The sequence below is a fragment of the Condylura cristata genome, unplaced genomic scaffold (assembly GCF_000260355.1).
Source record: "Condylura cristata isolate star-nosed mole 26May11 unplaced genomic scaffold, ConCri1.0 scaffold00029, whole genome shotgun sequence".
Taxonomy (NCBI): domain Eukaryota; kingdom Metazoa; phylum Chordata; class Mammalia; order Eulipotyphla; family Talpidae; genus Condylura; species Condylura cristata.
Window position 1 is genome coordinate 25,370,962 of NW_004567130.1, and position 11,985 is coordinate 25,382,946.

Consider the following 11,985-nt stretch of genomic DNA (forward strand, 5'->3'; position numbering starts at 1 on the left):
AGTCTTGTATGTTTTGTCTTGATGCAGCAGATGGCAATACCTATTTAGAACAGACAGGTTTGGGGGTTCTGGGGTGCTCTCTCTCCCTGTCCTGTAATAATTTGATTGCCCACATTATATTACTGAGCTCAGATGGAGCCTTCATAAAATTGAATGGGAGTCTTTTGGAAATGTTTATGACAAAGCTTCCTAGAAATCTAAATTGAAGGAAAAAGTTGTAAGCCCTTCCGTTGATGGGTTTGAAGAAATGTGTGGAAACTCAACAGAGTCCCTGAGACATTCCATAAAGTCTCTTTTCTCATAGGAAAACATGTGAAAAATTTGACCTATTTGGTATTTGCCTGGTAAGTTGAAACTGGAAGGGAAGCATTGTCTCTTTGATAAAGGGCAGCAAGGGGCACTAAAACTGGCCAGGGACCCTGCCCACATAGTTTTTCGGCCACTGTCTGAGTTCTTCACCCACATGCACAATTGCAAGACTACTCAGGTTCAGAGAACAACAATCATGGGATTTATTGGACAAACAAGGGAAAATGAAGAGTCACTGTGGTCACAAATGACCATTTACCTCACCCAAAGCAGTGCCCTCTGTTTTGCAGTGTCAGTGCCTTAAAACCCTGCACACAGACTACCAAGATGGCATCTTCCCGCCACTGAGGTCCTGAAGCACGTGGCAGCCAGAATTAGGGCAGGATCCAGCTCACAAAGCCAGCAGAAGAGACGACAGGAATTGCTCACCAGAGCTGCCAAGATGTGCAACACCCGACAAGTGACGCAAGGCAGCAGCTGGACAACCTAAGGGCCACACTCACATAGCCCAGCAAGGCAACCAGCTTGGACCTCTGCCTTTTCCTTCCACATGAACTTAATAGACATCTAAAGGACTCTGCACCAGCAAAAAAAAATAAAAATAAATAATAATAAGTGCACATTTTTCTCAAATGCACATGGATCGTTCTCCAGTATCAATTACATAATGGTCAAGACAAACATCAACAAATACACGAAGATCAAAATCATACCAAGTATCTTCACAGACCATAAAGGCATTAAACTGGAAATTAGCTACAAAAAGAAAGCAAGGAGAATTCCCGTTACATGGAGACTGAACCACATGCTACCGAAATACCACTGTGTTAATGAGGAAAGCAAAGAAAAACTCAAAAATAACTTTAGACAACTGACAGAGATGACACAACTTTGCACAACACCTGGGACTCAGGAAAAGTGGCATTAAGAGGAGAGTATATAGCAATTCAGGCCCATAAAGAAAAAGAAACAAAGAAATAACCTATTTCCCATCTTGAAGAACTAGAAAAAGAACCAAAAGCTCCAAAAGCTAGCAGAAGAAATAATAAAAATTAAAGCAGAAAAAAATGGACCATCCATATACCCAGCAATCCCACTCCTAGAATCTACTCAAAGGGCACAAAAACTAATTTGAAAGGAAACCTACACACCTAGGTTTACTGTAACACTATTGACAATAGCCAGGATGTGGAAACAACCCAAATGCCTCAAAATAGATTAATGGATGAAAAAGTGTTGTTATTTATACAATGGAATATTACTGAGCAATCAAAAAGCACAAATGCATGTCATTTGTAGCAACATGGAGGCAGCTGGAAGGATTATGCTAGCCAAAATTAAGGGGGGGATGGAAACACTAGATGTTCTCATTTAAATGTGGAATATAGAAAAATCAAACAAAATGCAAGAAAAAGTCAAGGTACCCTCTGACCATAGAACTGAAGCAAACAGCAAAGGAAGGGGACTGGGGAGGGGCGATCAAAACCTGGGAGTGATAAACACAAGGGAACACAGTGGTGGTTCGCAAGGGTCACAGAGGCAAAATGCTCATCAAGGAAAATGTCAAAACCACGGTGAGATAACACCCCATTTCTTTGATAATGGCTCATATCAAATATACCATAAACAAGAGTGTTTTCAAGGTCAGGGAGGAAAAGGCAGCCACTTACACTGGTGGGGGGGGGGCGCATATACCTGTAGACTGGTCTAAGCCCTGTGGAAAACAGTATAGAGATCTCTCAAAATATTAAAAGCAGATTTACACTCAAGCAGCCCTTCTCCTATCCAGAGAATGTAAAAGCACCATCTGAAGAGATATATGAACTAAGTTCATCGCAGCACTATTTCCATCACGGATGGTACAGAAGCAGCCTGACAGCTCAGCAGATATATACACAGATGTATGGCACACACAGTGGATTATTCAGTTATAAAGAGATAAAACCTTGACAACATGGGTGTGACTTGAGGGAATTATGCTAAATGAAATAAATCAGAAGAAAGGCAAATCCTAGATGACTTCACTCATATGTGATTGCCAAAATTAAACCAAAACAAATCCTACAAAGGAACTCTAACTGTAAAATTGACACTATTCGAAGGGGGTGGGAAGGGTACCCCAGTTCTGTGTACATACATAAATAATCTTTAAAAAATATATTCATCAAAATGTTGACTGAAGCAGCAGAGAAGAGGAATCCAGATGTTCAACCCTATTAAGAAACCTAAATAAAAATTGAGGAATGTCACAACCTCCACACTGTACCCCTCAGAGGGCCATGACTGACGTGCAACAAGAGGTTAATGGTGCCCCCTGGTGTTTTGCAAGCCAGCAGCAGCTCACTTTGGGGAACAGTATTAGGGCAGGTATGACCTTGATAATCAGCCAGGAAAAACCTGTAGATTTCTTTCCTCAAAGGTTGATGTTTTCTTAAAGTAATAACTTGATACCTACACTCTAGGCATTTACTAATATTAAACAGTGTATAAACTGACATTAAACACAGAAATAGTCCGCACTTTACAAAAACATAATCTCAAGGATATCAAACATACAAAAGCAGTCCCCCTTGGTCCACGAGGGAAATGAGAATAGAAGACGAAAATACAGGGAATAAGAACAAGAAAAAAGATGAAGTGTTTCGCTGGGGCTAACTGAGCCGCCCACAGCCCGGGGGTTCAGGCCACACGGGTGAGCCCCTACACCCAAGCAGAGCCTTGGGTAAGCAGAGCTCAGGACAAACTGGCAGGCTGGCGGGCTGCTACGTGTGTGGGGCCTGGGGGCACAGTCATCTGCACAGCACAGGAGGTGGTGAGCCTGGCTTCGGTGCCCCCAGGTCCGTGGAACAGCGAGAGGTGAGGCCAGGGTCGTCACACTCCGTTGGAATGTTAAGGCTGCTAGGAGGGAAAAGCTGGCACGCCAGGCCGCGGGCGCGTGCCCTCCCCGAGGACCACTGCTGCCCACGCCTGGCACAGGGGAAGGTGCTGGCCACTTCAGAGGACACCCCGCGTGGAGCCTGGTATCCATGGGCCCCCAACCAATGTGCAGAGGAATTTGATCTTAGTAGGTACGGGGGCAGAGGGTACCCTGTTATGTGGGTGCCAGAGTAGTTTCGGGGGCCTCATGCTACACTGGTGGCTATGGAGGTCAGAACGTCAAGGTGATGGCAGTGAGACTACCCCTGGGGTTTGGCCGAGGGCCCCCAAAGGAGAATAACCAGTATATGTCCCCAACCCCAGAGTCCAGCCTGGGGGTTTTGTGTGTCTTGTGACAAGAGACCACGTCCCCAGAGTTTCGCCTTCGGGTATGAGTGGTGACGGCAGTGTTGTGTGGACGCACCGAGCAGCCACCCCGACAAGTGCCAGCCCCTCGGCGAGTGCCCAGTGTAGGCTGCCTGGCGGCCACAAAGAGATGAGGCACAACAGCAGAGTCAGAGAGGGGGCGGGTGTGTGCTCACAGCCCCAGAGAGGCAGCCCGAGGCTCTTGGCCTGTGATGCCGTTTACTGTAGCTGAATGAAGTGGACCCCACCGGCAGGCAGCCCTCACCGGCTGAGCTGCGAGCTGGGCACCGAGCCAGAGCTGGGCACACGCTCTCTGGAGCCCGACTAGCTAACGCTGCCTTTTCCTTTGCTCTGGCTGCAGCATCAAGACCAGTTTGCTCCGCATGGAGACTGGCAGTGGACAGTCACTGCTTCCGCGGGCTGGTGACAGCCCATTTGGCCCGGGGGGGCCATCCTCGGTGTGCTTGTGCATTATACTAACGACATTTGTGTGCCTCCGTAACTGTCTCGCATATTTGGAAAAAGCTTTACGTGCCATGGACACGCCTGAACACGTGTGGCCTGCTCACACGTGCTGCCACGTGGCTTAGCTGTACCCTGTGCCGGTTGGTGCTGCTCTCCAGGGCAGTTCCGCATCCTGCATCCTTGCCCAGGGAAACGTGCAGAAGACTGACGTGTAGACTGTAAAGCGAAAACGCTCTGATGGGGTGGGATGGAAGGAATGTGACTAAGTCGGGCCATCTTTCCCCTCCCACACAATAGACAGCCATGCTTTCACATGCTACTGACGTATCTTTCCACCATTCAGACCTAGCAAACAACAGACGGGCCTTTCACTTGCGGCAAGTGTGGGCTATGTGGCCACAGGCGCGAGGCGAGGGCGCTGCTCTCTCTGCCCGCCTGGACACAGGGCCCCTGTTTGAGCATGAGAGGCCTGCAAGGTCCACCAGACTCCAAGATACTCTTTCAGTCTGCAGTAACTGACGATGAACCTAACAGGCCTGGATGGTTGCACAACAGGGAGGCAGATGGGAAGATTTCTCAGACTCCTGATTGACACATACGTTATCTTTCTTGCCCCGTCCGTGTGTGTAAAGCAACAAAAAACAGCACCACTATTTTTCAGACATGTCTAATGCACAAAACCAAAAATCCTTCTCTTGGAGCATAAAGAGACCCAGCTGAGTAGGGTTCAAGCTTTTTTAGGCATAGTTTTCAAACACACAAGAAAAGCTTAATATTATTAAGAAGTTATTCCATTCCCCCTGAAAATAAAAGGAATATTTTCCAACCCATGATAGTTTTGACATAATGGATAATAAACCTTGCAGAGATTCCAGTATTTCTAGGCCAGGCCTTTATGGCAAAAAAAAGTGGTAATTACTTCCCTATCCAATCAGCACCTACAAGTATACCATGGAAAGGTGGAGGACAAATTTTGATATTATAATACTTTATCACTTTAGATTTTGAGCAGTCATAGTTTTCCCATATTTATAATTTAAGAAGCCCAACAACACTTTCAGTTACTAAAATTGTATCCAATAACTACAGTCACAAGTCAATCTCATTTTCTTTCTAATTATTCCTTAATTCCAAATTTCATTAACATCAGATAATAATAATACAAAAGCAGAAATGAAAAGAGTAATATAATATTATCAATTTCCTTTACCTCTTCTTTCAACCAGTAAAATTTTTACTTGTAAACACTGAGGTACTATATTAGCATTTCTATGTTAAAATCAACCAACAAAATTAGGAATAAATGCTCTCTCAACACAAGTTATATCAAATGTATCTACCTGCACCGTAGACTCAATCATAACTTTATGAAAATTTATTTCAACATCCAAAATATTAGTAATTTTCCAGCTTAAATTTAACCAGTTGTTGTGACAAATAAGGAGTCTAGATACCCATTTTGCCAGTTAAAGTGCCAGTTAAAAAAAGAATATTCACAAATCCCTCAATATGTTCAGCGGCCATCCGTCTGACACAACAGTCGTGGAAACACGATATGGGAGGAGTAAGAGGACAGTGGCTGATGGATGTACAATCAGGTGAGCAAGGAGCAAGGAAAAGAAGGAGGTGAGTAAGAAGATCTAAAAACTGACAAAATCGGTCCTCCCTGGTGGTGCAGCAGGTTAAAGCACAGCACTGAGAAGCTAAAGCCGCTTCCGCATGCGTTCAATCCCCGCCCTGGAGGTGACTCCCCACCCTGGAGGTGACCCCCCACCCTGGAGGTGACCCACAGGGCACGGCAGACCTCTCCTGACCCGCCCATTGCTCAGCAGTGGACTTCATCAATCTGCCTGTTCTGCTCCCCGCTCTGTCTAGTGAATCCTCTCACTGCCCCTGCACCTCTAGCCTGTACCCCAGTTCTGTGTGTATAAATAAATAAATCTTTTAAAAAAAAACTGACAAAATCATGTCTAAATACTATGATACAGACAGTGAGTATGGAAATATCTATCTAGATTACTATCAGTTAAGTCTAACTGATAACAAAATAGCAAATGGGCATTTAATCAACATTTTCCACATGTGAAATGAAAAACAACAAATAGTTTGTTCCACTAGGGGGTAAAACTGCAAGACAAAAGCACAATGTCAAGAAAATTAAATGCATGTTCACAGAACAGTAAGCAGATTAGCTTGTCTAAAGTAGAGAGTTCATGAAGGGAATTGTGGGAGGTTAAGAATGCAGTGAGGCAGATGTAGCCAAGTGTTGTGAAGAACATAAATACTGAGCTTGTCACCAGAGGCCAAAGCCAAAGACTGTTTTAGGTGGTGCCCCCTTGGGGGGAATGCTGGTGAGGAGCCCCCGGGAAAATGCTAACAAAGTTTCACATTTTGGGGGGGAGACTTGGCTAAGATATATAAGGGACTGCAGAAGCAGCCCCCAGGACTCCTCCATCAGGACTCAGCCTTTGCACATCGGTGTTGAGGATTCAGCATACTTTGCTGCTGCCGTTCCAGGGCCCATGATTTCCCAGGGCCCATGATTTCCCCGGCCCTGCTGATCTTCCAGAAGGCTGTTGTGGGCCTCTGAAGGGCATGGAGAGTCTTCTGAGCCAACCTCGGAGAAGAAATGTTCAGGGCTTTACAGGCAGGCGAGGGTCTGAAGCCATTCCTGGCTTTGCTGCTGGTACAGGCTGGCAGGAAAGGTGAAGACCCAAACAGGTGCCTCACTGAGCTGTGTGAGTGCAGCATTCAGCAGGTTGTTCGCTGCTGCAGCTGCTGTTTTGCATGTGGCTTATCTGGTGCTGTACTGGGGGCATCTTGCCAGTTCCAGAGAGCTTCTCCTGTTGTTGTCTTCTGTTGTCTTCACGAGTTGGAATCCAGCCTATCGTCTGGCAGCCATATACGCTCCAGGCCCGCGGAGGCGGGAAGACGCCATCTTGGGGCGTGGCCTATTGTTTGAGAGAGGAGCGCGCCATCCTCAGTGGCGGGAAGACGCCATCTTTGGAGCGTGTGTGTTTAGGGCTTTCAAAGCACTGGACACTGCTTCAGGTCAGGTAAATGCCATATTTGGCCTCAGTAACTTTTTTTTTCTTCCTGGTTTGTTAAATACAGCCCATATTTACTGTTCTCTGAATCTGAAGAGTTGTGCAATTGTATGTGGGTGAAGAACTCAGACAGTGTCCCATAAACTATCTGGACTAGTTTTATGCCCTTTGCTGCCCTGCATCAAGGTGACAGCATGTTGCCTCTCTTTACCTACCTCCCCTTTAAAAATTAGCAACTCCCAAAAAAGAAAAAAAAATTAGCAACTCCCCCAAATCACATAATCACCACCTCTATTAGTCTGCTTTCTTTATCCAAACCTCTAAGAAAATCAGTTTCTGATAAAGTGATAAAAATGCTTACAGTTGTTGAAAAATGAAAAAAACTATAATGTATAAACAGTTTGCAAAAAAAACTTATTAGAAATATTTTCAACTATTTTATCATACCTAGCAATGTAAAATATATTAAAAATTAAAATATTAATATGAAATACGTATGTTAATGTTTAATAGATCCAGTGTTGTTTTTATACATTTAGCCACTTTAAACAATTACGTTTACTATGTCAATAACCCAGTACTAGAAATCTAATAGCACCAGTTGTCTATAACTTCTAGACAGAGTTGTAAGGGATTTATACACAATGTTGACATTTAATGTTAGCATTATTAATTCAAAATTTCTCCTCCACATTCATACATATGGGAAAAAAAGTTATTTGAGAGTCATACAACTAAATAGAAAAATTAGGATGCACATTTACCTGGAGTACCCAGACACTAAAATAATGACTACTACCATCACCCAACTATGCATACTTAGCACCTTTTTAATAGAAATAGGAGGAAACAGTTCTAAAAGCATCTGTGCCAAACTCAGTGCACATGGCTTTTATTCAACTGCCAAAATGCACTTAAAACAAGAGCAGGCCTCAATTTATAAAAGCCATTACTGATGCTGTTGGGATACTTCAACCCAAATCAGGTTTTTTAAAAAACACACGAGATGTTTTGGACCAAACGAAAATGAAGAATAGTGCTTATGCTGCCAAAATCTATTCTGACATCTGCAAGCCAATAAGACAAAGCACAGGGAAATGCACATTACTCTTATATCCCCTTTTCTGCTGTAGTCAGACTGACACAATATGTAAACCTGGGGTGATTGTCGATATCCATCTGTCAGACAATAACTAGATATCTACAGTCTGTCCAATGCTACTGCTAGAAATAACACTGTTCTTGGCCTTGAAAAAAAATAGTAAGAGCTATATGTGAAAATCTGTATCCCAAAGTGAATCCTAGTGATAAAAACAATCAAAACAACCCTTAAGGAAGACAAAATTATCGCCACACAATCCAAATACTAAAGCTCAAACACTGTATCAATGAGCGAGTCTTCTGAAAGCGCAGATGCACTTGGCTTTATTTTATACACTGAAACAACAGATCTGGTTTTCTACATGCCTTAGCTGCACTGTTTACTAGCTTAAGATGTTTAGGTGAGTTATTATATGCGGCTGAGCCTTGTTTCCTCATCTCATGGGTTAAGTAAGGATAAACAGCCATTCTTCAAGACTGTCTTTGGGATTAGAACCTGGCATTTAGCAAAGGAGCAGTGAATATAGCTAACATCATGATTACAGGATGGATAAGCCAATAACAAATTTAAACGAATTAGAAATAATGGGAGGGGGGAGATGAGACCAAAGATAGCTGAAAAAGTAAACAGCAGACAAGAAGGAAGGTGTAAAGACAATTAAGTACGCAGTTTCAAAAACCCAGAAACAGCCCCTTAGCTCCAGCACAGCTCACAGACTTCACCAACTCACCATTGGTTTTATCTTGGTGACTGTGACATTAAGTCATTTAAAACAGATTAACCTTTCATTCCATGGGATTAAATATGATAAGCAGGCCCTCCCTGGTGGCGGCGGCAGGTTGAAGCACAGCACTTCAGAAGCTAAAGCTGCTTCAGCACGAGTTCGATCCCCGCCTGCCCCGGAGGTGACCCACATGGCGCAGCAGACCTCTCCTGACTTGCCCGCTGCTCCCCTCAGCAATTGTTTTGCTCCCCACTCTGTCTCTCATGAATCCTCTCACCGCCGCTGCACCTCATCGGGGCTTGTACCCCAGGTCTGTATGCATAAATAAGTAAATAAATCTCTTTTTAAAAATCAGATAAGCACATAAATGAAATCTGGAAAGATGCCTATAACAAGTGGGTTAGCATTTCACACATCTAAACATGAATTTACTACAAAAGTGTATTACAAGTTTCTGCTATCACTTGATGTACAAAGAGAGCTCTCAAATTCCAGCACAGTTTTTCTACTACCAATGAACAATGCATTTTAAACAAATGAACATAGTTCATGCAATGGACTAAGACAACTTCAGTTCCTTAACAGCTAAAACAAAATAAGATTTTGAGCTTCACTTATGTCTTTCTATCTACCAAAGGAAGACAAACATGGGTCATGGAGATGTCTTTTTCACTTGAATTTTCTTCCCACATTTGGAAAGCAGTAAAAAACAAAACAAAATATCTGTTTCTTCCTGCAGAGCTGACAACCCTCAAGATAGTAAAGAACTAAAGGCAATGTCAGGTAACAAAAAACAAAAACCAAATAGACCATAGCTGAGAAACAAGAGCCTGTGTGAATCTGGGCTCACTCCACCAGCAAATGAGCAATTCCAGGACAGCTTCCTCGAGCAAATGTGGTTCACTTTGACCAACCATCACCATTCTTCTAGCCCAAAGAAGGTCAGATGTCCAACAATAAAAGGAATTCACTTTTTACAAGCAGAAAATGGGAAGATCTCCTATAGAAGGCCTTACATTCTGTAACATTTTAAAGCATTTTTGACACGATAGGTTGTCTTACAGAATTACATAAACATCCAAAATAAAGCAAGGACGTTCCGAATTGAATCAGTAGACCCAGCTTGCACTCCTGGCTCTGTCTCTACAGTAACGATAATGTGGCCTTGCACAATGATTTCAGCTCTTATCTACTTCCACCTACCAGTTGCATGATTAAGATAGACCTGCCAGTTCTTTTTTCTTTTCAAGTAAATGGATGAGAGAACTATATGGAAGTTGCTATACAATCGTCTACTAGTCATCCACCAACAATACGCAACAATCAAACACACGGTAGGAACTGTCTATATTAGGACAATAATTTGACACTCTCACTCTGCCCAGAAAAAGTCTACCTGTAGAGGTCAATAAAACCCATGTCCTACTTGAACAGGATTCATTTATCAACCCCAAATTTCAAATTTGGAAATACTTGGAAAGCTCCAAGAATACATTTGTTTCCTTAAGGAAAATAGCTTAAACCTATTTAAGGTCCTGTGACCTTCTGGACTTGTGACCAACCCTCCTATGAAGGTCTCTTTCCGCACTGCCAGCAAGATAAGTCACTGTATCCTTGATGCTTCTAGAGCACTGTAAGTTTGTGTGTTTCAATGCACTAAGTCATGATCTTTCTATCTCCCACATTCTAGAATATTGCTTGGCACAATGTGACTGCCTGGCCATCTGTAATGCATGCATGTATGTATGTATGTGTATATATGTGTGTGTGTACATATGCCTATTGTATATGTGCATATTTATGAAATAAATAAAATGAATATATTTCTAAGTCTAATGCTACTAACAAAAGCAACCATTAAGTAATGAATGATAGTTTTAATTATGGTGACATTTTCATTTTTAGAAAAATAGTATGTAAATGTTACCTAGGTAAAAAGGAAATACATGATTTCCATCAATGTTAAATTCACAAAAATTAACAACTTTCCAGGTTGCTTCCTTCAGAAATGCTTTTTGAGAGCATTTGTTTTTGTTTTCCTCTTTGCTTTTTTACAATATATGTAATAGATATTAAATGATAAACATTTCTTTTAACCTGTGCCATAAAGGGAATGGAAGAAAAAGAAGATAGCAGTCATGTGAAATGAAAAGAAGAGGCTACTGTTGATTATAGGGCTCCATAGATATAAAAGACAGCTCTTGGATGGAAGTGAAAATGTGATTAATAAATGTAATTTTCATTATATAAACGGCATTTAATCAAGAAGCCCATGTTCGTAGAGAAATGTCATCTAAGATAACTTTTAGCTTTTAGTTTCCTAACTCATTAAAGTTAATAGACCGTAGATTTTTAAATTTTTCATGACATTTGAAATTTTTCATTATGTAAATATTTGTCATGAACTTGTATGTACCAATACTTACAGAGGTTTCTTTTTTTTCTACTCCTAACATTCTTACACTCTCTATTTCATTTATATCTAGTAAGAATTGAAGCCAATAAACAGAATACAAACTAACTGATGTTTATTCTACCAGTGGACTCTTAAGACCTTGAGACCTATAAACTCTCTCTTTAGTACACTTTACGGTGTTCATCGGCGTTTATAACAGACTCTTAGCAATACCAATTGGATCACACATCTGCCTCACCTTCGTTATCTCCAAAGTATCTACCCTGTTGTGGTTGGACGTCATGGCAAGTGAGGTTCTAATGCATTATATATTGTTATTTATACTTGTGTTTCAAAATGTGTTCAATCAGCAAACTGGAATAACACCTTCACCAAGAAAGGTTATGGCAAGCTAGGGACTACACTCTGGGTGCAATCAGAAGCGACCTCTAAACGGGGCCAGCATCAATTATTCGCTTCTCCTACGGGGACCTTTCTCAAAGAATTATGAGCGATATTTTTTGTCTTCCGCGCTATGGGCATGAAGAAGGAAAGAGAAGGATGATGGCTCAGCTGAGCTCCACAAGAATAAACACAGGTAAGAGTTTATGTGCCTGGCCTTACACTGGGCTTAGGGCCGCCGCTGCCCGGCTGGAGCATC